This window comes from Lissotriton helveticus, chromosome 7 (assembly GCF_964261635.1).
Source record: "Lissotriton helveticus chromosome 7, aLisHel1.1, whole genome shotgun sequence".
Lineage (NCBI taxonomy): Eukaryota > Metazoa > Chordata > Amphibia > Caudata > Salamandridae > Lissotriton > Lissotriton helveticus.
Window position 1 is genome coordinate 898710028 of NC_136068.1, and position 6469 is coordinate 898716496.

The following is a 6469-nucleotide window of genomic DNA, read 5'->3' on the forward strand; positions in this document are numbered from 1 at the left end:
TCCGGCCTAGGGTCCGTGCGCCGGGGACGGGGCTCCCAGGGAGGCTCTCCCCAGCCTGGCTAGGGTTCGGAAGGTGGGACCGGGCCCGGGGCTTGAGCCCTGTCCGGCCAGCCCCGGGGTGCGTGAGCCCCCGTCCTGCAAGCCATCAGAGGGTCTGGGCGCTGGGGACTAGGGTTCGGAAAGCCCGGACTGGGGTTCGGAAAGCCGGGACTAGGGTTCGGAAAGCCGGGATGGGGGTCGGGACCGGGCCCGGTGCCTGAGCCCCATCCGGCAGGGCCCGGTGGTGAGGGAATACCCCTCCGTCCTGCAAGCCAGCCGGGGGTCCGGGGCGGCGCCCAGGGGCCCAGGGGAGGCTCTCCCCGGCCTGGCCTAGGGCTCGGAAAGCCAGACCTGGGGCCGGGCCGGGGCCGGGACCGGGACCGGGCCCGGGGCTTGAGCCCCGTCCGGCAGGGCCCGGTGGTGCGGGAATACCCCTCCGTCTTGCAAGCCGGCCGGAGGTCCGGGTCGCCCGGGGCGGAGGGTCCACCGGGGGCCCAGGGGAGGCTCTCCCCGGCCTGGCCTAGGGTTAGGAAACCCGGGACTGGGGCCGGGACCGGGACCGGGCCCGGGGCTTGAGCCCCGTCCGGCAGGGCCCAGTGGTGCGGGAATACCCCTCTGTCCTGCAAGCCGGCCGGGGGTCTGGGGAGCCCGGGGCGGAGGTTCCACCGGGGTCCAGGGGAGGCTCTCCCCGGCCTGGCCTAGGGTTCGGAAAGCCGGGACTGGGGCCGGGACCGGGACCTGGCCCGGGGCTTGAGCCCCGTCCGGCAGGGCCCGGTGGTGCGGGAATACCCCTCCGTCCTGCAAGCCGGCCGGGGGTCCGGGGCGCCCGGGACGGAGGGTCCATCAGGGCCCGGGGAGGCCTGAAGCCCTGGAGCCCTGTAGCCCCAGAGCCCTGTAGCTCTGCAGCCCCCGGAGCCCTGCAGCCCCAGAGCCCTGCAACTCCTGAGCCCTGCAGGCCCGGGGCAGGCAGATTGGCGTCATTTCGGTCCCGGCCATCTGGTCGCCCCTCTCGCCTCGGCCATCTGGTCGCCCGCCACGCTTTCCTATGGGGCGACCAGATGGCCGAACTTCCCTGGAAGTCCCGATGAGGTGCCATTCGCCTCCCGGATCCCAGCGAGGGCTCCAGGAGGTTGTGCACTTTCACGCCTTGGGTCCCCTCTGTCACCTCATGTGCACAGTTTACAAGAAAGGGGGGTAATTTTCCTCCGGATTACTAGGGACAGGGTACACCCGGACACCCCTCCAAGGCTGGTGGTTCTCTGCCAGGGGAACCAGATGGGCTATGCCTGGGTGACACCTCCCTGGGCCACCCGGGGCTTCCTTCCTCCAGGCCAACGGCATGGCAAATTGCCCAGGACGGGCTCCATGGCTCTTGGGCAGTCGTCCCCCGGGCGTCCGGGGCTCCATCCAGGCCGACGGCATGGCAGAGTGCCCGGGACGGGCTCCATGCGCCCTGGGTATTTGACCCCCGGGCGTCTGGGGCTCAATCCAGGCTGACGGCATGGCAGAGTGCCTGGGTCGGGCTCCATGGTTTTCACGGTGGTCCTCCCCTGGGCGTCCGGGGCTCCATCCAGGCCGACGGCATGGAAAAGTGCCCAGGACGGGCTCCATGCGTCCCAGGGCATTCGTCCCCCTGGCGTCCGGGCCTGAGAGCTCCAGTGGACCTCACTGTGCCTGGGGCCCAGCCGGGGTCCCCGAGCCCTGCCCGGCGTGGGCAGGCAGAAGCCCTACCGCGAATGCTCGGCGTGGGAAGCAGGAAGTCCTTTCGGTCCCGGCCATCTGGTCGCCCGCAACGCTTTCCTATGGAGCGACTAGATGGCCGGACTTCCCTGGAAGTCCCTATGAGGTGCCATTCGCCTCCCGGATCCCAGCGAGGCCTCCAGGAGGTCGGGCACGTTCGCGCCCTGGGCCCCCTGAGCCTGGCGGTGCGCACTTGTTCCCAGAAAGAGGGGTAGCCTTCCTCCGGATTACTAGGGACAAGGTACTCTGGGACCCCTCTCGGCCTAGCAGGTCCTCTGCCGGCAGCTGGACGGGCCAGGATGCCGCCCCAGCCCCGGGTCCGTCCCTGGGCCTGCCGCTTGGCAGGGTGCCCGGGACGGGGTCCAGAGGGCCCGGGGAAGGCTACCCCTGCGCCTCTGGGACTGGGGCCCCCGGCTGGGGTCCAGGGGCCCTCCCGGGCCCCCGTTGGGGTGCTCCGGCCCAGGGCCCTGTCCCCCGGCCTGCCGCACTGCCAAAGGCCCGGGACGGGGTTCCGTGGTGCCCGGGGAGCCTCCCCTTGCTCGGCTGGGTTCAGGAGCCCCAGGGGCCCCGGGGAGGGTGGCCTCCCCACCCGGGGCTCCTTCCCGGGTCCTGCCGCGCAACAGGGTCCCTGGGACGGGGTCGGGAGAGTCCAGGCGGCTTCCCTTTTGTGCCCGGCCATCTGGTCACCCAGATCCCCTCGGCCATCTGGTCGCCCCTCTCGCCTCGGCCATCTGGTCGCCCGCAACGCTTTCCTATGGGGCGACTAGATGGCCGGACTTCCCTGGAGGTATTGAATTCCTGACTCTGCATGGGTGCACATTGATTGGGTCCTTACGCCTTTTGGCCATACTCAGATTAGACATTGACCTAGTTTGCTGGGCACAGTGGATAGGAACAACTGGTACTACAGCATTCACTCCCGAGGTAGGCCCAACGGCTACCTCTGGTGCTATTGGTACCAAAGCCTCTGCGGATGTAAGATCCACCAGTGGATTTTCCTTTAATACACCCACATCCTGCCTGTTCTTAGACTGTAATTTAATTAGTGACTTGAGGGAGAAGAAATTATGGAGGGTGGCTTGCTCAAATCTATCCAGCCTCTCCGTCAATACCTTCACCCTCTCAAGTACAGGGTGTATCAGGGGTTTTACAATTTTCTCTATCTGGGCGATGGGGGGGTTCTGGGGCAAAGTGCCCATGATAGAAGTTGGCTTTGGGCTAACATTCTCCGGCTCACTTGAGATTCGCATAGACTGACCATTAGACAAGAGATTTCTACCTCCTCTGATTGATATGAGTTTCTCTTGCCTCCCTGACCCCAGCGCCTTCACACTACCCTTAGAAATTTTTGCCTTAAACTTCTTAGAGGTTTTAGGGTATCCACCCCTTAAATCACTTATAGCTCTTTTCCTTTTAGTGGGGGCTTGTCTGGCACCTAGAGCAGTCACTAGCTCTGGTTGCGCAGGAGAGCTCTCAGGGATTATGCAGTTGCTAATAATAGAGGCGTGTTCCTCAATGGATGAAGCAGGCCCTAATGCTTGCGGGTTGGCCGAGTGTCTGGGAGATTCTAAAGCGTTAAGCCTCTCCAGGCTAGCCCTTATGGTTGATGGATTTGGGTTGGCATTAGCAGGGGAGACCACCAGTGCTAATGGCCCTAGAGAAGAATGCTTGTGGTTAAAGGGTTCAAGTGAGAGCCGACGCTCAGTGATGGCGATTTTCTTTTCAAGAACCGAGTAAGCTCGGGTGATAAACTGGTCAAGTGTGCCACTAACACAGCCTTCCCCCACCCGCTTACCCTTTCCAGATCGAGTTGACATTGGCATGAGCAATACACTTTCCCTTATATAGCGCCGAAAACCCACAAAACAAATATATAATACAATACAGAGTACAGAACAAATCGTCCAAATACCTATTGGATGTTCGTGGGTTAGAGCGGAGGTTAGAGGGTAGGCCCAGCCCAGCCTTGGTCAGCCCCGGACGGCCACAGACGGCCCGCCCTTTGCTCGGGCTTCGCCCGGCTCGTCCCGCGCTCGTCCGCGAGGCAGGACTGACAGGCCGATTAAGTACACCTGAGCAGGGCGTGCAGGAGGGCGTCCCTCTGCCATGCTGGATTGTGGGTGGCGTAGTCCTCCACCTGATCGTGGCCCCTACTGCTGCTGAAGACAATCTGCACTGCGAGCATTTCCCGCAAAGCGGGAAACGTGAGAAGTAGGTTTAAAGATCCAGGAGTGAGGAGCGTGGTTCTCCTCCTTTGTAGCCCACACTGCTGCTGCTAGACACCAGACCCGGTTGAAAAAGCATTACCAATGATGCGAGGAACGCAAATGATTTAAATCAGAGCACCTGATCAGGGTGTGGCGGGAGGGCGTCCCTCTGCCGTGCTGGATTGTGGGTGTCGTAGTCCTCCACCTGATCGTGGCCTCCACTGCTGCTGAAGACAATCCGCACTGCGAGCGTTTCCCGCAAAGCGGGAAACACAAGAAGTAGGTTTAAAGGTCCAGGAGTGAGGAGCTTGGTTCTCCTCCTTTGTAGCCCACACTGCTGCTGCTAGACACCAGACCCGGTTTACAAACCTATATAGTTTGTAAATGATTTTGATTTATTACAATTTTTGACCTCCATAATGGGGGGCAGAAGCTAAACTTTTACCTCGCTCAGAGTTCCATGACATCAGTGACCTTGTACCCCTGAAATGTTAAATAATGATTTTCAAAGTAATTTGTAAAACTATACCTTCTATATCATTCATTATATGTTTAACATGCTATTATGCCACTGTAGCACTTTGTGTTTTTGATTTTAATCAATTTTTGACCGTTTGTGGACACTTTGATGCACCAATGATGTATTTGGAGTTAGAAATTCATTTTGGAAATACACAGAACAGTGCAAATGCACCTATATAGCATTCAGGAAGCTGCAAGTACACCTATATAGTTTAAAAATGATTTTGATGTATTACAGTTTTTGACCTCCACGGGGAGGGCCCTTAAGCTGAACTTTTACCCAGCTGAGTTCCACGACCTCGGACACAAATGTGACCTTGTCCCAACTAACTTATTTTGAAACTATTCATTTTGTTTCATTCATTGTGTGTTTATAATGTAATTAGGCCACTGTAACACTCAATTCTTTTCATTGTAATCAATTTTTGAGCATTTTTTTAACACTTTGATGCATCAATGATGTTTTAGGACTTAGCCATTTTTTGCCTCAGATACACTTCAAAAGTGTTAGAAATTCATTTTGGAGGTACACAGGACACTGTAAGTGCACCTATATAGCATCCCAGACACTAAAATTGTACCTATATACTTTTTAAATGATTTTTTATTATATATTTTTTTGACCTCTTGGAGCACATGGAGCACCATAGCCTTCTGTAGAAGAAGTGACTCTGTTCCCTGAACACCTAAAAATATGACGAATATCACTAAAACAGGTAGCTGGATGCTATAATTGGGTCTCAGACTCTGCTGCTTTTTTATCTGAGGAATAATATGAGTCCTGGTGTCCACAGGGACCCACAAACAGTCATGAGGGTTGATACTTCTAGCAAGTTTTGCTACTTTGTCAAATAGCTCAGGCTGGATATCGGAGACACTGTTTGAGTGCACAAGACCTAAATACACTTGCACCCTCTCCTTGCACTCCCGCAAATCACAAAGAGATCTCTTCTTTTGCTGACCTCACTCCTCATCCAGACTGGGTCTCCCCTCCCCCCCCCACTGTCCAAACCGCCGCCTACCTTCCACGTGATACATAATCCCCATTCAGATCTTGCGGCAAAACTCAAAGAAATAAACCAAGTTCTTTTATCTCTCAAAATTGTCATTCAAAAACTCAATGAGTCAACTGAAGAGCTGGCACTTAATCTCTCCTCCAACATGAGCTCTCAGGAGCCCCCGCACAGGAATCTGTTGAAACCAACAGTCCAGAACTGGACTGCCAACCCCTATCCTAACCCCCCAGCTAGAACCTCCAGGACCATGAACCCCCTCTCAGTACCAGATACTCCCTGAGGCCAGAACTGGAATACCACCCCCTACCTGAACGCCCCATCTAGACCCTCCAGGTCCATGAATCCTTTTTTTGAGCCAGATATCATCGCCCTTCTCCGTTCGTACACCTCTCTATACTCACTCTCCTCCGTCCCCTCTAGATCAACACTAGCAGCCCCTGTTCCTAACCCCAGCCCGATCCGCCCTAAGTAACTTCTCTCGGAACCCATCCAAAACATCACATCCAACCCTGACAGAGCTCCCAGACTCAACACTAATGTCCTAAACACTAATAACCTCATGCAGATCCCCTTCACACACCCACCGCTCATTGACAGCCTGCACAAACCGCACCTGAATTGCATGTTACTTAATTGCAGATCAGCGGTTAAACATGCCGCAGACCTTGCAGATCTCATCCTTGCCCAAGAATTGGACCTCCTGGTCCTCACAGAAACCTGGCTCAACGACGCCTCCGGACCTATCCTTGACATACTTGTCCCTCCCAGCCACAATATCATCAGACTAGATTGCGTCAAGAAAATTGGTGGAGGCATAGCCTGCATCTTCCGCAACTCTCTCACTGCTAAACAATCCTCCTCAACTAATCTACCTTCCTGTGAATACTTAGGAATAGACATCACTAGTGCACACAGACCCTTATGCTCCCTTCATATCTTCTATCA